This window comes from Protopterus annectens, chromosome 8.part0 (genome assembly GCF_019279795.1).
Source record: "Protopterus annectens isolate FY-2018-M chromosome 8.part0, PAN1.0, whole genome shotgun sequence".
NCBI classification, from domain to species: Eukaryota; Metazoa; Chordata; order Ceratodontiformes; family Protopteridae; genus Protopterus; species Protopterus annectens.
Window position 1 is genome coordinate 853,828,471 of NC_056741.1, and position 22,772 is coordinate 853,851,242.

At 39.5% G+C, this 22,772-nt stretch overlaps 1 protein-coding gene across 4 annotated transcripts in view; it reads right to left on the reverse strand.

Annotated features, from left to right (window-relative positions):
- The window catches only part of LOC122809111 (zinc finger protein 239-like), a 517,716-nt gene that overhangs the window by 449,168 nt on the left and 45,776 nt on the right, over positions 1-22,772 (reverse strand). The window lies entirely within an intron of this gene.

Here is a 22,772-nt window from a genome sequence, read left to right on the forward strand (position 1 = left end):
CCATGCAAAAACTTAAACATTTCTTTTGTTATTTTTTTTTACTTACATTTTTAAGTTTCAAAACTTCGATCTTATGGTCTTGACCCTAAGAATTTCGAAGATTTGAAACTTAAAAGATTTAGAAGCAGACCCCTCCGTGGTTATTTTTCTTCATCTTAAGACTCCAAAAAATTTATGGCCACAAGTGAGAGAAAGAATCCAGCTATAAATTAAAGCACAAAGTAAAAACTGGGAATTGCGAGTCCAAATAACTACTACCGCAGAGGTGTAAAATAACAAAAAAGCTACAGGTAAAGATTGCATTTTTCATAGCAAAAAATGTTTAAATGGGATAGGCAAAAATGATCTAAGTCAGGGGAAACAAATTCTTAATGAAAATATTGTGAGATTTCAGTCAAATTTAAGACAATGTACACAGAGGAAGCGGACTAGGACAGAAATGCCATATAGAGTAAAAAAAACTACCAAGTCATACTTTTTTTCCACATGCAGATGTGTGGGACTTATTCTGTGAACAGGAGAACACAACAATACATTTGTAGCTTTTTTATACTAACCTTACAGTCAAAGGAGATCATCCAAAAGCTCAACCATATCACCCAAGATTGTGGAAAATTAGCAATGGCTCCCCAATAAGACTTTCTGTACAATTATTTTAAGCTTCCAGCAATGATTGTATGAAAAATAGGACATGTTTTGGGAAAACAATAATGAATCAGAGGCTCCTGAGAATGTAAGATTGGATGCTTTTAAGTGTCACCTGTGTAGAATTCAGGGTGCGCTGTGGAAAGGAAGGGTCAAGAGTTATGCTGAGCTAAGAGAAAGGAAAGTGCAGGTGGCATATCTGGGGAAAGGAAATATTATCCATAGAGCACAGATGTACTTAAATTTCTCTAAGACGACATTGATAACACTTACATACATCTGTACATCAATAGTGTTTTTTCTGTATACTTTATATGCTTTTTGTACGTTAATCGTTTTTTGCTGGTGTTAACTTTTTTACTTCACATGCTGAGCAGGACAAAATCCATAGTTTGGACTGAAGTATTTTAGTAATGTTGCTTGTTTTAAAGGCTACACCATTTTACTAAGTATGCAAAGCATGACAGAATGGCATAATTTGGAATGCAGCACCTTTAGTCACATGGCAAATGCTTTTAAAACATCTTGTTATACTTTTTGTAATTATCTTGATGAAACCTTAGCTACCATTTAGACACATATGCTTAATTTATTAAATAATTTGTATCAGAGCTATATCTCTGAATGTACTGGTTATTTATGTCTCCCTGAAAATGCACAGGCCTTTATCTCTTAGTTGCTGTTCTTGATGCAAACCGGCAGAATAAACCTGCTGGCACTCGTAAGAACATTAATGCAGCTGTAAATCTGCATGAATGTTGCATACTCCTTGAAATGAGATAAGTATGAGTGAAATTTCACACCCGTAGTAGTAATAGTTTGCCTCTTTTTTCCTTCCCTGACTGGGCAGACTCTTCAATTCCGGTGAAGACATCAAGGATCTCAAAGGACGAGTCTAAAAGTCAGCTTTATATCCTCTGCAAATGGTATTAAGGCAGATGAGTCTAAGAAATCTCTGCAAATGTAATTAAGCCATGGCCAAGAGTGCAGGTAAATGACTATCCAAATCCTACTATTTTGGTAGGTCTGTCAACTGCACATATACAACTCAGATCATGATGCTAACAAAAAAAAGAAGTGGAAGCCTAAGCCTTAGCTTTTTTCTTAAGGTTACTGTCAGACATTTCTTTGACAGTATCTGCACTTTGTCCAATTGAGACAATTTAATTCCCTCAATAATGGCATAGAGGGTACATATATTTTCTAAGTCTATACGCAGTCTGGATTCTTGGTACAGGGCCTAGAGAGTAAGAAACACATGAGATGGACTCATCTTAACGGCTGCTACACAATTTAGGAGTCTATGCTCATATCAAACACTCCTTAGGAAGACAAAACGCATTCTCTTAGGAACAGAGTCATGTTGTCAGGCTGTACCCCAATGAAATTAACAATCATGAAAAGGTGCCCACTAAGAGTTGGACTATCCAAGCTGGCATTTTTTTCTGTCACTAGGCCCCTGCAACCACCTTTGAAATTAACAAAAAAAAAGGCAATCATCCAATCTTTCTTCCCCGGCAATAGCTTTAGAATATCACCAAATTTGAAGTTGCACTGTGACGAAGGGGGGCCTTACTTCATTTATATCCTTCAAAACTGTCTTGTACACTTTTGGAGGTTCTTCTAATGATTTAGCTTTTTCTAGAATACTGAAGTATTTCTTAATGATGATTCTGCTGTACTCTTAAGCTGGGCAGATTGTCTGACATATGAAAACAGAAAAAGACGAATCTGCATCTGAGTGAGAATCCGAAAGAGAGGCTATGAGGAAATCTGGTGCAAATGTACATAAGCTTGCCTGGAACAGGATATTCCAAAGGGGGAAAAAAATGGCATGCATGGTATGACTTGGGTTAGAAAAAAAAAATGCATCCCTGTAAAACTGTGTGTGAGGGGATATACCCTGCATACAAGAATAGGGCTGCTCAAATATCACATGCATAGAAGGGCAAATGCCTATGACAAAGGTGCCTGTTGAATAAAAATAACAGCATACCAGCCTTGGGTATACTGGTTTTGGAAGGACTGATGCGAGCAGAGCCAGAACTGGCAACACTGGTAATAAAAATGGAAGCGACACCTCTGTGGAGATGTCAAGGAAGGCAGATGCCAGTGTCAAACAGCCAAACCAAATCAATCTTCTAGTCTGTTAAAGGCTTCTGGCAATTCATGCCAATCATTTCTATATGTACGAGTCTGCTAAATCAGAAGAGACAAAGGTGCTGGTCTAGATACAAGCCATGGAGATAAAAACGGTTCTGGTCCAATAGCAGGAGCCTTAATAAATTGGGTGAGAAGCAATATAACTTGGGGAAAAATGCAATACAACTCATATAGGCAACCTAGTCTTAAATTCCGTCAGCCATTCCCTTCAGCTTCTGTTTTTTTTCCTCAAAATTTCAGCTGAGTAATGTGCTGGACACTGCTTCTTCTTAATCTTTAATAACGTTCTCATGTTCCCTGTGAGATGTTATATTCTAACTGCACAGCAAAACTTTGGCATTCTCTCCCTCTAAACATCAAAACTATATCCAGCACTATACAATTCAAAGAAACCCTTAAAATACACTTCACCGAAACCTGGATAATGGTTTGGTTTTGGTTTGTATGTTCTTGCACTAACCCTGGCTAAGAATAACATCTTTAATTATTCACACCTTCCCATGAATTGTAATATATATATACTCAATGGCATGGTGTAAAATCTCAGAACTTACACTCTGTCTATTCATGTATCAACACCTGTTAAGAATACCTGAAACTACATGTATTGTGATTTTATTATCCATGCAAAAATGTACTATATGATAAAACAGCCGTATTTTTCCATTCTACACCCTGTACCCAGTTAACAAATTTCATTGTCTTTTATGTATTTGTATAATTATTTTTTACAACTATTGTACTCTTTTTATTATGTATTACTGTGGAGCTTTTCTCCCCGAGCCTCTGCTGAGAAAAGGACAGATATGTCCAGTCGGACTTTCCTGGTAAACTAAAGTGAAATAAATAAATGTTCCAAGAACCTCTTCTGACTATGTAGATTTACAGACAGAGGCAATATTAGGATATTGCGTGGTTTTGAAATTTTCTGCTTTAGTGAAGAAAGAGGATGGTAGCACTGTTTCTGAGGTGTAACCAGTTGTTAATGTAGATCTTGCATTAAGTGAAAGCCATGAATGTATCAACTCTCTTAAAACTCTGACAGAATAAGTTTATGTAGTATCTGCTGACTAACCTGCATTGTGGCTAAAGAGTCTACAGGTCCAGTGCACTTACCCAGTTAACAAAATAAAGATGGATCCTGTCCAATGCTAGGAGCCTCTGTAGCACTTACAAATATATATATATATATATATATATATGTATATGTATATATATATATATATATATACATATAGATATATATATATATATATATATATATATATATATACACACATATATATATATATATATATATATATATATATATATATATATATATACACATATATATATATATATATATATATAGGGATCCAAAAAAATAAGTACTTTAAATATTTTGGACGGTATGTTCACTTTATTTTACTCTTCCCATGATAATTCATCATTTGAGAATACAGTCTTGTCAGCCTGGGAGACAAAAAAATCCACTACTTCAGTAAAATGTGGTAAATAATTGGAACAACCCTGCTGTAGATGAAACATTGTCAAAGAAAGTGAATTAGTACTGTGGTTTATGGTTATTAACCATGAGGATAACTCTCTCACCTTTAACCTTTAATTTTAAGGGGAATATTGGGAACTGAACAGCTTGATTACTAAATACAAAATACTCTTGGTATGAAAGGAGGATACACTCCTCAAACAATCAACAAATTTAGGGAAAATTATAAGGATTTCTGGAGATCAAGGACTGCAATATTTAAGTTTAAAAAAACCTTTTCACTGCTTGGGATTTGAAGGGCCACTACAAGCAGAAATGGGGGGGGGGGTATGTTTTTACCAGGTCAAGACAGTCTATACCATTCAAGTCTACCTGCAACACAATAAGTTGCTATTTTTAATTTTATTTTTTTTTCTAATTCTGATTGTCTTTATGGAGACAGACACTGTGATATGATCTTGTTTTACTAGAAAGCCAATATCTGATAGTAATGCACTGTGACAGCGCAGAAGATAGCATTAAATCTACCCTGGTTTCTACTGTCTGATCACAATTCCATTCACTTAAATTAGTTTTCAGAGACTCTTACATAGCTGTTTCCTACTATGTGTTGTGCAATCAGGGGTGAAAAAAGATTCTTACAGAAATAGCTAATACAGTGTGCATTTCATGTCCTGTCTTCTTTTCCTGCCTTCCTTCCCTCCCAGAGACAGCCACTGTGTATCTTATTTCCAGTCTTGCAAAGCTCAGCTAATTATTAAAGTTGCGCTCAGAGACAGTATGCTGAAGGAGAAGTTTAATAAAAGGCCACACAGGTTCATGTCCCCAGGGGAGTGAAAGAATGTAAATGTCAGTGACAAGACTTCTTTGGATCTTGAAGATGGTTGTAAATTTTAAGCCTGAACAGTTTATGACCCCACTGGTCTCAAATTAACAAAAAGCTAACAGTATCTTACAATATGCATTTTCCCTGAATAAAAAATCAAATGTGATATAGAATGATAAGAGCAAGGGAGGTAAATTCTTAAAGAAAAGTACCATGAGACTTCATTCAGCCTCAGTCTGGTGTCCTTTGCTGAAGGGAATAATCTCTAAGTTGAGACAACAGACCAGAAAGCTCTGGGAAGCAATAACTTTTAAATGTTCTACAAAAACTGAAGAGCCTTTTTGAATTTTCTCAACAATATGTCATGTATCCTTTCAACTCAAAGTACAGCGTGCACCCTTAATCACTAATTATCAGATATATACCATTTTGTTTTGCGGAGAAGCCACACTTTCAGTATTACACTAAATCTCAAACGTATTAAGATAACAGAATTTCAGGAAGAAAGGTCAAAGCACTTGGTATAACAGCTGATCTCCAAGAGTGCCCTCTGCAAAGGATGGAACACTTAGCCACATTTTCTTGCATCCATTATCATGGCTCTTAATCTGATGCCTCCCTGGCTCAGTGCATGCACATCTACTTTAGCCCATGCACATCATCTGGGAACCAGAGTTAATGCGACTGATTTCCAGAATCACTACTTTTGATATCTACTAAAGTCTTGCTATATGTGACAATGTTAAAAAAATAGGTTATAACGGAGTTCCTACAGCTAGAGTGCAACACAGAAAGTATCCTAGTCAAGGCAGATGAAGGGAGGAAAAACATGCATGTACAAGTGAAGGTTCCCCCTGAGCTGTCAAATACCAGTTGCATATTACTTTGAAAAACACACTGAAAAAAGTGCACATCACTTAGGCGGAAACTCGAGAACTGTATGTTACGCGTACATCAAACTTGTTTTTACAGATGTGTGTTGAAACGGGTATTTGCAAAACGCGTGTGTTTAAAATGGATCCACAGTGTGTCCTGCTGAAAGAGAACAGAAATGTACATGCACTATTTTAACTGTTTAAATGTATATATTTTAACAGTGGAAACTGGAATACAGGAGGTTAACTTCAGAAAAATAGCTGAAATTAAATTACTTTAATAGCTCTGGAGAGTGCAAAGGATGTGACAGTTTGTGGAGAAATGGTAGTGGGCATTTCCTGGGGGAAACTTGGGATGATGGGAGGGGGGGTGAAATTGGACCTAAATTTATCGGCCAGCAAATCTGCTATATCCAAGGGTCAGTATAAGAAGTTTCATCTATCAGTACAACACACTACTGGGTGTTCCCTTTAAGGTTGCATACGTAACTGAAAAATGCCTTATGGTTATGCTTAGCCTGGTAGGTTATTTTTCCTCAAAGTTAGCTTTGATGCACTTGATTAGTCCCTCAAGTTACTTGTTGAGACTGATGGACATTTTTTTGCCTTTTGGGCATAGCCCTTCCTATTTTTGGGCAGGATTTTCTTAATTTTGTTGTACAACCTATTTATACTGGGGTTCCACCATGGGGGCTTGTTTTTGGAGTTTGTCTTAAGTTTATTTCGGTTTGATACTGCTGTTTCTATGTAGTTATTTACATGCTTGTACGAGGTTTCCATAAACACTCCACATAGGCCACTGTGGTCTCTGAGTTTGTGGGGTCTTGGAACTTAGCTATGCCTTCACTTAATAGGAGATAGCCTCTGAAAAGTTTTTAAAGGTTCAGCGTTTGCTGGGAGTTCAACCTTTATATTTATTTCAACTGCTACCACTTTGTGATCTGATCCGACCAGTGAGGCCATTACACAGGGGGGCAAAATTCCCTCATATTTGCAAGTGCCAGATCCACGATATTTGCACCGCAAGTAGGTGTGCAGACTAGCTGTCCCAGGGTGTTTTCACAAAATCCAGAAATCTTTGAGCCTGCAAGTTAGTTACTGTGTATGAATCTCACTTTACGATGAGATAGTTAAAATCAGGAATATGGTGGTGGGATAGTTAAAATCCGGAATATGGTGTTGGGCTGAACTGTCAGTGACTTCAGTACATTCAAGTGTGTGGTATGGTTATCCTGGGTCATAGACAGGAGACCTATAGCTAGCAAGGATATGGTACTGGACTTTACATAAGGCTAGTTGGACATGGAATAGCTCAATCATATCACATTGCTTGACCAATGTTGAACTGTGCTTACTTTTTATGTAGACTGACACACCTTCAACCTCTTGTCCCTTCTTGTGCAATAACTGGTCTACATGTGTGGAAGGCATTATTGCCTTGTACTGATGCGATGTCTTCCATGGCTTTAAACAACAGCTCAGTAACTACACAGATGTCAACATCAAATTGAGTAGTGCTTCCAGGTAGTGGAGCTGCCTCTTGAGACTCCTAGTGTTGAGCAGTAACACCTTTAGTATAACTTGCATAAAATTTACTATGTTGGAAGGTTTAGCAGGCTGACCAAATGTTTTGGCCAATATCCAAAAGCCCAATGGGAACATGTGCAGACTATCCCTGGTGTAGTCAGTTCATCAAGTCCTCCCAAGCTGACAAATACTGTACCCCCTTAGAATGGCACAAGTAACTAAGCCAATTGTTAAAGTCAATCATCTTTTGTTTATACTGTGGTATCATCCTTGGAGAAGGTAGAATGCTGCTCAGTGCTAGGCTCATACCTGGCTAGTACACATAATATGAAAGCTCCATCATGTCTCACTTCATATAGTCCAGGGATGTACATCTCAGGTCACGACCACCCACATGGACTATGACAGACTCCTAATGGTACTTGTGGTTCAATATCTTGAGTGCATGTGTGACCTGGTGGATCCTTGCCCCTCATAGGTAACTAACCATAACTGTCTCCTTGCTAAGACTGGTGGGGGAGGGGGCATCAAGTGTGTCTCACAACAGGGTCTCCAATGACCAATATATTGGGTTGTGTGGCAGTTTGTTTTAAGAGCTTAGAAGCTGACACATTGTGAAATGTGGTTGGATTTGTCCCAGGGAGTGCTCTCTTTGTAAAGCGTTTGGAATGTTGCTGAGGGCAGCATATGGGAAAGGCCTTTAAGAGGTGCAGTGTATGTGTTACTAGCAACCTATTTGAAAACAACAGTGTCTGTATGCAACAGCTTTGCCTCCAAAGACATAGTATAATTACATCTCTCATATACATTGTGTCAGTCTGCTTAAAAATAAGGTGTGTGTCAGTAAACACGAGACCATTGTCACATTGTCTCAAGATATCAATTTCCTGTAGGCTGTCTGCAGAGACTGTAAAAAAATGCACATTTACGGCTGTGGATCCTGTTTTTGTGATCTATGAGGGGTGATGTAATCAGGGTTTAGAACTGTTGTGCAGGGAGGAGAGGTCTAAGATTGATTTAAAACAGCACTCTTAGGATAATGCTTCTCAGCAGGCAAACTAACTGCTCTGCACTCAAGATACTTTTGAAAAAAGCAGATGAAGTTTTATAAGGAAAACTACAACTCTAGGTGCCTGCTTCTATACAGGGCACTTTAAATCATTAGCAGAGGTTATAAGACATGAGTTAGGGAGGAATCCCATCAGTAAACAGTAAAAATGCAACAGAAGTGTGTGTATATATATATATATGTGGTGTGTGTGTGTTTATACACACACCTCAGATTCTGAAATAATACACAATTCTCTCACTATTGTGAGTGATACTACAAGACTAAGGTCCCAGACCAAATAAAATGCAAGTAAAAATTCAACAGATATCTAATAAATGAGACTCAAATCCTGCATCAATTCACGATTATCTCACTAATATAAGTTCTACTACAAGACTAAGGTCCCCACACCAAGTGAAATACAAACAGTAAAAAGCAGTAGAAATTAAATAAACGAGGCTCAGATCCTGCAGCAACTTACAATTCTCTCACTACTGTGAATGATACTACAAAACTAAGTTCGGAGACCACGTTAAAAATGCAAACAGTTGACTTTTGGTTTGAATAAGGAAAATGCACAAAAGAACACACAATTCAGATTTAAACACCCCGAATATTGCAGTCTGCACTAGCTGAAATGGGATTATATGAAACAGAAGCCAATTCTGGCTTTGAGATAATAGTGTGTCTTATCAGTTTCTTATTTCCACAAGTTCTTTTTATTAGTTATTATGATGCAGTATTGTTATGGATGTTTGTTAAATAAAACTGTTAACAATAAATGTGTGACAGACTTTCAGTATACATGATTCTCCACTGACCCGATTTCACAGAATGGAAAATTAGGGACATTCTCCTCCTTATAAAATGTGTGGTCATCAGATAACGGCAGATTAGCCTAGTAATCACCTATGAACATCCTTCAGAACATGCATGATAATGCAATACCTGCGGTTCTAACATTTTTTCTAAGAAGATAGCCGCAACTTTAAAAAAGCTGCATCGGATTTGGGGTCTTTTCCCCTCATTACCTTTTTGGCCTTCTCTCAAAGTCTTGCCGTAACAGGTTGAGAGATCTGATGCAGAACAGCATGGGACACAGAATGTGTAAAACTTAAAATGAAAAACCTTCCTTACAAAGAGTACGGCTGATTATGCCTGTACAATGAACATCATGTCAGAATTCACTGGAAGATTGTTTGTCTACAGCAAAAGCCAGTCTTGTTTTTTATCTCTTCAGTGAAAGGCTGGGGGTACTTTATCAGGGACCAGCACTGGATGCTAGATGAGCCAGCTATGGCTCTGCTCTAAAACTAAGCTTGATATAAGTTGTTAAAAAAAATACCTGTCTTTACTGTCCTTATTTCTAATACTTTTTCTACACTAACAGGGCTTGGTTAAACTAATCAAAATTCTGAAACATTTGGATATTACCGAGAAGGAAAAATGTGCTCCCTTGTGTTTGTGATTCTTGCAACCTCAGATATTTCCTTGTAAACAAAAGAAATCTAACTTGACTCACAAAGCTGATCCTGTAATGTCATTCCTCCCTATTTCGACTTTTCTTTTATTTCTATTATCCCTAATTCTTTCAGTCATCCAAACTCAGTTTCCCTCTCTTCTGCTCTCCCTTAAAATCATCACTGTAGTTAAAAGTAATAAATGATACAGCACACAGACTCTTGGAATTAAGAATAAGAATCATAAATAAATTATTTGCTATTATACAATGACCCCCCCCCATTAATATTCTAAACCGTCCACGCTGATTGGCCAGCGTGCCCTTTGTAAATCCCACAATATACCAACGGAAAAAAGGTCCGGTCACCCGGACTTTTTTCTGTTGGTATAAAGTCCTCAAAATATATATTTGTTAAACAAACAAAACAAAACAAAAAAAAGAAGAGAAAAAGAAAAAAACTGAGACTTTCTTTTCTTTGTTGCTTCTGTTTCTAAGCATTGATATACTGGGTATGCGTGGTACGCAAGTCCCATACGCATGCTCAGTACATCAAAACAGGGAAGCAGTGTACCACAACCAGCGGAAGAACAGTAATGCGCCATTATACAACGACATTATTTAAGAAAAGTAAGTATTTTTTTTCTTAAAAAATGTCATTGTATAATAGCAATAACCGACTCCGTGGTTGTGGTATATTGAAATTTACCCATGGTTGGCTTTATTTAATCACTCGGGCTTCGCCCTTCATGGTTAAACCACACCAACCATGGGTAAATCTTCAATATACCACACCACGTCGTCGGTTATTGCTTTATTATACCATGCATGTTAACAGTCATACCTAACAGCTTGTCAGTTTTCTAAATGAAAAAAAATGTTTATACAACATCTACAAAAATGATGACTTATTTTTATCAGAACTGAAATAATGAATAAAGAGTTCAAATACTTTTAAAAAACCTTCAATATTCAGGAGGACACCCACACTAATGACATGTGAGACAAACTTGTCACACACTAGCTTCACTGCAGTGGGCAATGTTTGGATACTAGATTTCTGAATCCCAAACCAGACTATGCACTTCCAAGCACAGTCTCATGGCCAGAGAGCCCGTAAAGAATAAAGGAAACAGTACAAAGATACACACAAAGCAGGTCACAGATTTCAGTGATTCCACAGCTTCTATTATGCAGCATTCTGCTATAAAATACTTTTGAAAGCAAAGACAGCAACCACAGGAAGGAAAATGACAAACATCTACCAGCTCACTACCACTGTCCCCTTAGATGGAGCTGCAATTTTTGCACTTCGATGTATGGGCTCAGGACTGGATCACCAAGTCATCAACGCTCAAGAGTGAACAGGATCATTAAACTGTTAGCATGACAACAAACAGTATACCAAAGATTAACAGGATAGGTAGCAAGGCTGCAAGAAGGAATGGGAAGTTTTATATATGTTAATCACGATATTCATTATGCTGTGTTCCATCTCCTTCATACATATTGCTTCTGTTTTAATTACAGTTCAAGAAAAAAGAATGGAAGTCAACCCAGCTCGACATTACAGATGTAAATGAAGTTCTAAATCTACTGGAGAGCACTGTGGATCCATTTTTAACACAAGTGCCCTGCAGCTCTAGGGTTCAGGGTTCACTCCTGATGTCTCTTCACTACTGACTTTGTGGAGCATGCATGTTCTCCCCATGTCTGCATGGGTGTTCTCTAGGTACTCCAGGATTCCTTCCACCTCAGAAAATGATTCATTCGTTACTTTAAACTAACTAGATAATAAAACACACACACACACACACACACACACACACACACACACACACACACACACACACACACACACACACACACACACACACACACACACATATACACACACACACATACACATACACACACACATATACAAACACACACAAACATATACACACACACACAAACATATACACACACACACACAACTTATGTTTTTCCATTTATCTTTGCCGCAGCGGCCCAGGCAGTTTCTGGAAATAGTTCAAGGGTGGTCCAGATCACTTATGTGGCTAATAAATGAAACGGTGGAAAAGGATCTTTAAATATTGAAGGCATACAGAAAATCACAAAGAATCTTTTAGAAGAGAATGCAAATAGAAAATCCCACACATGATTAATTTTAAATAGGTTCTATAATGTCAATGGCCTGCTCTAGCAGCTCAAGTAGAAGTTGAAAAAAGATCAGGTGTAAATCTTAACCGCAACTGAAGCCCAGGCTTGGCAAATGACTGTTTCAATCAACAAACAAGGTTACGACTACCAAAGAATAGTGCTGGTAAACTGCTTCTATTTCAAAGAGTATGTCATGTCTGTAAGTAGCCTTATGAAAGCATCTAAGACTTTTTAATCTTTTATGATTTTACGAACTCAAGCAAGTAAATTAAATGGGAAAACAGTGTAGAAAAGGGATAGGAAACAATACAATAAAACATTCAGCTATTCAGCCAATTGGTATCTCAAATTCAACACTTCACAGGTGCAATGTTACCCATGAAGTCATTCCAAAGGGCTTTAAAATTTTTACCATTGTTAAAAAAGACGCAAAACCCTAGAAGCTGCTGTAGACTAAGAATCCATATATAATGATGCTTTGATGTAAGAATGGGGAACACAATATACCTTTCCTCAAGTGATGACAAACCCCAACAGAAAGGGACGTGGAGGAGCAAGCTGAAGAAGTCTACAAGTCAAGTCTGCAGTCTTCACAAAATTAATCAGAAGGATCCCTGAAGGATGACTGCAGCTGCTAGAATGACATCACAAAAGCCACTGAACAACCTAGCTGGTAACATTACAAAGCACTTGCAACCAAACACACTGAAGTGAACACAGATACAATAGTTGTGGCTATGCCATACGGCAACTGTAACAGTAGGAAGTAGATAACTACAGCAACTATTTGATAGTAGTTCACTGGAGTACGGGTTACAAAAACCACCCTATAAGCAGGGGATCAGTGTGCAGGTTGTTTTGTATTTCTTTACACCAGGCAGACCTGTTCAGTAAAATGATTATGTTTTGTTTATTTATACATTTACTTTGCACTTTTCTGTCGTTGTGAATGCATTTGTTCACTTTATTTATGCATTATATTACTTTTTAATTTATGTAGTATTACTACATGGTCCTGGTAGTCAAGGGTTGCTCTTTAAGTTTGTGCCACGGTTACATTACTCACTCACTAATTTGTTTATTTATTTCTGTACCTGGTAGTGGTGCTGCAGTAGCGTTGTCGCCTCACAGCAAGACGTTGTCGCGTTCGATTCTCAGCTAGAGCGTCCTCTGTGTGGAAGATTGTGTGAATGGCCGTGCCTTTGTTGAAGATTGTGCGTCAGGGCTGGTAACTCGGCACGTAAAAATCCACTACCACATATTAGCGGACCGGCGTTCCGCTGTGGCGACCCCTAACTGGGATAAGCCAAAAGAGACAACACAACAACCTGCAAACATACATGCACCACATAAAAATAGTAGTATGTAGCTACTTATTTGGTACTTGTAGTGATCCACTAGTATTCACTTCGATACTCCCAGTTGTTGATACTTTGTAGGGTCACTGATTAGATTAGGTTACTTGATGGCCTCTTTCATGTGATGTCATTCCAAGCAGTATTCTACCATTCTTTAGGAAGCCTAATCAGAGTCATCTGTCCTTATCTTTTTAATAATCTTTTTATTCCCACTATCTGCAAACATCAGCTCTCCCATTTAGGCCTCCTTGTGCTAGAGGTGGTCATGGGAGGCAATTATCCAAGCAGCCATCAAGATGGTTGACATTTAACTCTTAACTCTCCGCTTCACATTGACTTCTTGACAGTCATGAACAATACTGATGACCCCTCATAGGTACAATAGTCATGCTACAGCTTGTAGCATTACTTAATAAGGTGTGTGGTTACAGTCATTTATACTGCATACTGTGCCTCCAAGCCACTGTCAGGAGTCAGAACAGCAATGGACTGGGCTGCCTTCCCTTCTCCCTTGATGGATGAACCAGCATCAGCCACTCGCTTTCACCCTCCCCAATAGGCTTCTCGGGTAGTAATCAATCCCAGGTCATCTGGGTCACAGTCGGGACCACTCACTCACCACAAAGGGGCCAGCTCATCTGTTGGACTTTCAACAGTACACTTTGGAAAGATGGGCAAGTGCTTATGTTCTCATGGTTCATAGATACACTGAAGGTATCAAAGATATCACACTCCTGTAGTAATGCACTACAGAAACACAAAGTTACTACCCATGTAGTTAAAAAAAAAAAAAAAAAAAAAAAAAAAAGTTTGGACACCGAAATGTATTTATAATGAACAGAAATGCAGAGAAAAAGTGATGTGGTATACCTCTGCTTCTAATGATATGATCACAAAAATACTTGTGGAATATCCAGTAAACAAAACCTACATGTATCTTGTAAAGCTCCAAAAAGGTGATTTTAGACCTACACCCCACATTCTCATACATTCTCTGCAGTGCTGTTAGAACATACCATTTCCTTGTTTGATGATAGAGAAGGCTGACACTAAATGTGTATGCAGACGCATTAGTTAACCAATCAAGTGCCTGAAAACAGTCTGCACATTACATACTAATCACTTGCGTGCTCAGTGCAACATTCTTATTGTAGTCTGTGGCATAAGCAATAACATACAACTGAGATCTTACAAGTCAGCAATACAGCAGGACAACAACAGAACTACACGTTGCTGGGTTGTGACAGGAACAGCTTCTACACATTATCTAAGATAATCCAAATGAGAAAGATAGCCGAATAAGGACAAATCTACATATGGTGGATAGGGAAAATTCTACCATCAGCATGACACCTGAACAAATAGGCCAACTTGAGACACTAGCAAAAGAAAAAAAAATACTGCAAAGCCTCTCATCACGACCCAAAGACCTCTTTACTCAGGACCTGCATAATAACAACACAAGAAGAAACCATCCTCAATGTAAGTTTATCAATATACACACACACACAGACAGACACACACAGACACAGACGCGCGCGCACACATACACAGATGCGCGCACGCACACAGATGCGCGCGCGCACACACACACAGACGCGCGTACAGACGCGTGCGCGCAAAGGTAACTCTGGTGGTATTTTTTTTTTTAAGATCCCAATGGGTAGGGCATGCATTTGAAGGCCCACATTGCATATCAGTTATCCCTGCTGAGAAGGAAACCAAGAAAAACAGCATGAATTTTTTTTTGTTACAGAATGGCCGAGACAAAAATTCATCCCACGGTGATCCCGATTTTGACAGGCATCAGGAAGAACATGGAATTAAAGTCAGTTCCCTGACAGCCTATATTCTCTATCAAATTAACAGCCTCTTGACTAACTTTAGACACTTCTGGGTGATGAGGTAATGGAAAGTGGTGTGCCCAGGGCCAAACTAGCTCTAATAGTGGCCTAGCACTACTAATTCCAAGCTCCAACCCTGTGTTGCAATACTGAACATTTCTATGCAGAATGCACTAATCTGCTGTTAACCAACTTTGGTGTAGGTGGCAAGGGAGAAGCATAAGATAACAAAGAGATGTGGGTTAGAGCAGTCAAAAATACTTCCAAGAGCATCTCCCTCTCTAGTTAGAGAAGAGTCAGAAATGCTTTAGACAGCATCTCTCTCGCAGGTTTCTTTGGCAACCAGGAAATGCTACTGAAAGTGCTGCAAGAAGGGAGACCATGCCAATTCCTGGTTAAATTTGCAATCAGACAGATAAAGGTGGTAGACATTTTTCACTATTACCACATTCTGCTATTTCTTACCAAAGCTTTTAATCAGTTTCTGAACCTCAGGTACAAAAAGGAGCTTACCAGTAAAGGGACAGTACAGTCAGTCCATGAAATCTGCTATCAAACTGCCAAGAGGTGCGCAGCAGGAATACCACATTAACATTACAATGACAGTTGCATAACTGCAGAATACACAGGCTGGGATACTTCCATCTGCTACTGCTACAGCTACATTAAATGCCTCCTCTAGATGTGGAAATGAGTGAAAAGATGAAAGAGCTTGTAATGTGGTGAATGTGACTGAATCTGAGCACATCCAGGTAACATTCAAAATATAAAATCGTTAACTACTTGGGGAGGTGACCTACTGCAGACAGCCCCATAGAATTTTCCTAAACACCCTTGGGAGAGAGAATGTGAGCCTTTTTCTTCACTTTTTTTAAGGAATGCGCACTTGAGGCTATGACGTCAGTTAAGAAATGGCTCAAATTCTGAGGCTAGGAACTGACATACATTCTCCCTTAAAAGGCTAATGGGCTCACAGCCCTTACAAGCCTAGGAAGTTTTACCAGATGTTACCCAATTTTCTATCCCTAGGAGAAAAATAACAAGGATCAGCAGGTGGGGTTCTGACTACTTTTACAGAGTGACTCTCTACCGCAGGAGTGAATTTTATGATTTACTACCCATTGATTCATAATGCCCTTCAAGATGCTCAGGGAAGGGCTCTGCATCATCAGGAAGCCTATTCCAGGGGAGGGGTAATCTCTGGGATACATCTGTCTCCAGCATGATCTACTCATGTCACAGATGAGGTTTAGATCTCTGCAGTGGGTAACCCTTATGAAGTTAGTTTTGCAAATATGCAAAATTTCCCTTAGGGCTGGGTCAAAGACTGCCTTACAGGTAGGGCTGGGTCAAAGACTGCCTTACAGGTCAGGCACAGATCACTCCTCAGTAATCGGTAGGAAACTGAATACAGTGATAGGGATTTTAATCAGTCTACTTATGACAATGCTGGTTATACCCTGTATTTTTTTTTAGTGAGAAACCTCTGAGGATGCTCCAACTGTTGCAGGTGCCTGGAAAGGCACATGCCATGGGTGCACTGTACTCGATTATTAGTCTGATAAGGGCTGAGGACAGTGGTACTATGACATCCTTCAATCTGGATGCCATGCCCTTACTTATAAGCGGAGTCACATAGAGCAATTTCCACACCACAGCAGACACGTGGTGGTCAAAGTTTAGATTATCTAAATACCCAGATGTCTCACCACTGGGTCCGCTATGGGGGGGTGCGATCAATGTTGCAATGTGTAGAGGTATCTTATTTCCCAAAGGGTATTACTATGCACTTCTTTGCATTTAGTTTGAATGCCACAGCTCTGACACCAATCATAGGTCTGTGTCAGACCTTTCTGTAGGATATCAACATCATTTGGGGAGTCAAAGATTCCCTCAACTTGCAGTCATCAGCAGACTTGGTCAGCCAAAGCCCATCTACATTTGACATGACATCTGAGAAGTATAACCTAAACAGGAGGGGGGCCCATCACTGAGCCCTGTGGCACTCCACTGGGGATTGGCCTCTTTCTGGATGTGGATTCCCTCACTCTAATAATATGTCCTGTGAGCCATTTGGCTATCCATCTGGTGACAGGTTTATGCTCAGTTTTGTGAGCTTATCTATAATATCCAAGTGGAGTATTGTGTCAAATGTCTTCGCCAGTTCAGTGTAGACGGTATGCACTGTCTTACCCTCATCCATGACCTTGGTGACCTTCTCAAAGAAGTCCACCATAATGAGCAGGCAGGACCTGCCCCTGATGAAGCCAAACTGGGTTGGGTCTAGAGTCTGGCAATTTCCTATGTTGTTGTTAATTAGATCCGTGATTATCCTTTCCATAGCCTTGCATATGAAGCTACTCAGACTTATGGGTTGGTAGTCTCCTGGGTCAGTTGATGGTCCCCCGTTGTGCAGAGCTGTCCTCCACTCTACTGGGACAAAGCCTGTCTGGAGACTGTGGTTAAACAGAGATCTGAGTGAGTCTGCTACATCATGTTTCAAGCTATTTAATAGGCACCTTGGATTTCCATCAGGGCCCGTTGATATCGTGTGTCTAGCTTTAGAGAGCACAGTGATGACTTGCTCTTTTGTGATAACAGGCAAAGGAATGGTAGGGGGTATTTTATGGAGAGTGATGATGAGGGGATGAAATCTAAGCTGAATTTACCGGCCAACAGGTTTGCTATTTCTTCTGGCAGAGTACAGGTAGTGCCTATAAAGCCAACTCAGCACACTGTTGAGCATTTCCCTTTAGATTTCTGATATAACTAAAAATTGCTTTGCCTTTGTTTGGGAGGCTATTTTAGTCTCATATTCAGCTTATGAAAACTTGTCTAGTTACTTGATTTGCCTGTGCAGACTAATTAGGGATTTTTTTTTTCTGTTGTACACCCTCCCACTTCTAGATAGACTATACAACAGAAGGAAGAAATTCCTATTTATGTCAGGGGTCCACTGGGTGACCTCCATGTTTTCTGGGTTATGGGGAACATTAAAATTAGCTATGCTATCACTTAACAGAAGGCAATTGGCCTTGGAAAAATTCTTTTAAGGTTTGATGAAGGTACTTACAAAGGAGACAGATTTATGATCCGATCTTACCCATGAGGTCATTATGATGGGAGGGACACAATGCTTCTCCATGTTTATGAGTACTATGTCAAGGATATCCGAACCCCCTAGTGGGAGTACAGACCAGCTGTTCCAGAGCATTTACACTCACAAAGTTCAGGCTCTCTAAACCTGCATGTTAGTGGTCGTATAGGTTTCCCGGTTTATGGAGGGGTAGTTAAAATCATCCATGAGTAGTTGGGCTGAATGGTAATGTAAGTAATTCTAGCAACTTCAAGTATGCGGAGTGGTTTTCATGGTTGGGGACCTGTAGCCAGTAATGATATGGTGGGGGAATTTTGTCTATAGTCAGCTGGACATGAAGTTGCTCAAGCAAGTCATCCTGCTTGGCTAATCCAGAGGTGCGATTGTTTTTTTACGTAAATGGAAATACCTCCTCCTTTCATTTTTTTCTTTTCCTGAGGGTGGCCTGAATATGTGAAAGGCATTGTAACCTTGCACCACTGGGGTGCTTTCCACAGCTTTGATCAATCTCTCTCTGACTGCACAGACGTCAGCATTCTCTAGGGTGACAGCTTGCATGGAGCACAGTTTCTTGCCAAGACTCCTCGCACTGAGCAGCAGTACCCTCAGCTTGTCATTAGAAATTTTTTTTTATATTGGTAGGTCTGTTGTTTTGGCACTGCTTAAAAAGACACTATGGGGGTGGCTAATGCCTTGGTCAGTATTCAAAAGTCTAGCAGCGACAGGTGCAGACCATCTCTGGAAAAGCAGTGTGGTCTGTCAATCATGTCATCCCAGACTGACAAACACTGTATCCCACTTGGAATGACACCAGTAGCTAAGCGAATTATTGAAGTCAATCACTTTTTGTTTGTATTGTAGTATCACTCTTCGTGAGGGTGGAATGCTGCTCAATGTGACGCTCATATCAGTTTGCAACATGTACTCAGAGAGGTTCATCATATCTCTCTTCATATAGTCCAGGAAGGTACTTCTCAGGTCATGTACACTCATGTGGACTATGACCGAGTCATATTGGTACTTGTGGTTGAGTGACCCAAGTGCCTGCATAATCTGGCAAATCCTGGCCCCTGACAGGCAAATGATTGTAACCCTCTCTTTATCCAACCTGGTGAGCAGGGGGGTGAATGTGTGCCTCTCAAAGGAGTTTCCTATGACCAAGATGTTTCAATGGTGTTTCACCTTAAGGCCTTGCTTATGGAGACACTGATGAGTATTTTTATGTGTAGTGGCTGGTGTTGACTTGGTTTATGTGGTTTCTCGGGGCAGCACATGTGAGGCCTCTAAGGTTTTAGTAAATTACTTGCTAGTACTTCCACATATGTGGGTTTATGGTGTTGGGACCATACTTAGTGAGGAAAATTATGTGCATGCGCTTTGTCATTTTGTGAGTATGTGAGAGTCTTTTCCCGATTTTCATTGTGTAACTACATCTCTAACATACCGTGTTAGTTTGTTTCAGGATTAAGTAGTTCTCAGTATACATGAGACAACTGCTACATTGTCTCAGGATGCCCATGTCCACCAGGCTGGACAAAGAGACAGCAGGAAAGTGCCTATCCATGATTTCAGGGTTTTCAATGGACTTAACCAGGAAGAAAAGTGGGGAGATTTAACTGGACTGGAATGACAGCACACTGAAGAAGAATGGTGCTATACTCAGTTTGAACTGCAGGTATCCAACAAGGCGATACTGCTCTGCATGCAAGTCAGATGGTCCTAGAGCAACATGGAGACTGGGGAATGTTGCAGAGATTGTTACTCTCAGGGAAATTTTAACTCATTAGCATATGCATCTACAAAGAGCAATGCTAATCACCGCTGCTCGGAGAGCAGCCTAGAACAAACATTCAGTTTCTACATTACTGTGGAAGGGGTCAAAAGGTATGGAGCCTAAAGAAGGTCAAAGCCCTACAACTGCAGCCAAATGTACAAGTGGTCTGTCTGCAGTCAAACTCTGATTATTCTGAAGAACTTCTAAAGTGCCTCATATGAGATCTTTACTGCCTAGATCACTGGTACAAAATAAAATTAGGATAAATGGCCTGAGGAAGGAAGAATACAGAAGAACCAGAGCTGATGGAAGAGATGTTGGAGGGATGCATAAGCACTGATCTTTACTGTCAAATGTCCTCACAACATAAGTAAAAGGTCATAAAAGCAAACCACAACCCCAAACTACTGAAATTTTTCTTTTTGTCAATATGAAGCACAGTCCTAATTTAGTGCCTTTTGCTTGTATTTCTCTGCATGTATACACCTTTGCTTCTCTTTTAAGGAACTTTTTTTTTCTTGTACTTTCACTATCCGGCTGACTGGAGGAAATCTACAGGGCTTGCCTATGGGAAAGCACTGTATACTATATATAAAATAACGAGCCAAACAAAAGCAAATAATAGACAGCAAAAAAATAAAAGCAAAGAGTGGACTAAAACAGCAAACTATAATCTATGATGTTAGCAATTTCTTTTATTTATTTATTTTTATTTTACATTTGTTTACCAGGAAATTCTGCCTTGGAACAAGCCAATTTTTTAGCGGAGGTCTGGAGAGAAACACTCCAGACGCATCTCTTTGCAACGTGGGAGGAAACAGGAGCACCCAGAAGAAACCCACACAAACACAGGGAGGACATGCAGACTCCACACAGAAGGCACCCCAGCCGTGAATTGAACCGGAGAACCTCTTGCTGGGAGGCAACAATGCAAACTGGTGCACCACTGCGCCATCCATTTATTTGTGTCTCTGTTCATTTGTTATCCAGGTAAGTAAACTGGTCTTTCCTGGACCCTTTTTACCATGACCTGGGCCAACAAGACAAAGGTGAATACAAGAAATCGGCATCAACCTCCTTTTCTCCCTATTTTGTACATGGGACTGGATTGTCACATCAATAGTGGCCACCATCTAGTGTCAATTTTCATGCCATCAAATGGCATTTAGTGCAGCCAAACTACCTATATATTTTTTTGGACAGACATAGGGAGAACATGTCAAAATTACACAAAGACACTAAGGTCACCTAAGGTCAGAAGTGAATCTCAGATCCTGGAAAAAATGGAAGGACAATGTAAAGAACATAATAACAAAGAACGAATGTTGGGCAATCTCAGCAGGATAACTACCTGAAGTTTGCAGAACAGGAGGTCAGAGTAACCCAGGACATGAGCTCTACTAGTGATGTCTACTACAAACTTCCATCCTTCAGAGGCTCAGCTGTACTGCTGGCTGCCATTTGCCTCTGAACACATGGCTTTCAGCTTGCAGCTTGTCAAAGACAATTTGCAGAATAGTATTTCAGGGTACTGTCAACACAGCAATACAAGCAACTGATGCTTAATGAAGAACACTTAAGATAATGTTACAGTCACTAAAATCTTTGCATGCTAACTTAATATGCAACTGTTAATCAAATCAAGTGTCTCGTGTTAATGCAGCATGAATGTAAATTCCACAAAACCTGCATTCTTGCTTTCTACACTTAGCTTCATTGTTCTGGTGTTCCACAATAACAGTCTTGTCTATGCACCTTATGAATGTTCCATCAACATTTCTGTGTTCTTTGACTCCTTCTGAGAGTGACTCTACTTAGCCCAAAACATCTCCTTATCTAAAGCAGTTTAATGAAGGACCCACTTGTGATCAATGGTATAAAGACTCTGTTTCCACCAGTTTACCTGATGAAGTAGAGACTCTCCCCACCATACCTCTCAACCTGCAGACAGTAAAAATAGGTGCAAAGAAAAGTAGCTACAGCCTGAAAAAAAAACTGGACATCTAATTAGCATAAAGTCTGAATACAAGTAGCACAGGACTCTTCCCGCTTCTAGGAGGAGTTTGGGATACTACTCAGAGGGAAACTACTCAAAAACACTTGTTATAAAAAATAAATAAATAAAAACAGAGTCTGACAAAAATTATGGAAAAAATATAAGCAGATTCTCAGAGATAGTGCAAAAGCTGTATACTTTACTGAACTGTATTACAACATTCTACCACAGGTCGTCATTTACTGGTAGCACTAATGAATTGCTTTAGTACTGCTTTTTTTCCCCCAGTTTACTATAAAGCTTTAAAAATCATGTGTGATGAGGGGAATTTAGAAGATTGTGTGAAGGGAGCAAATCATGCCAGAAATAAGAACATACCTCTAGAAACAGGTACATCACGTGCAGGGGGGCAAATGAGGCCTGAAAACAGGTATGTTTCTTCACAAAAAGGGACAGCTGAGAGGTCAGTCGCCCACCCTTCCACAACACACAAAAAGCAGGG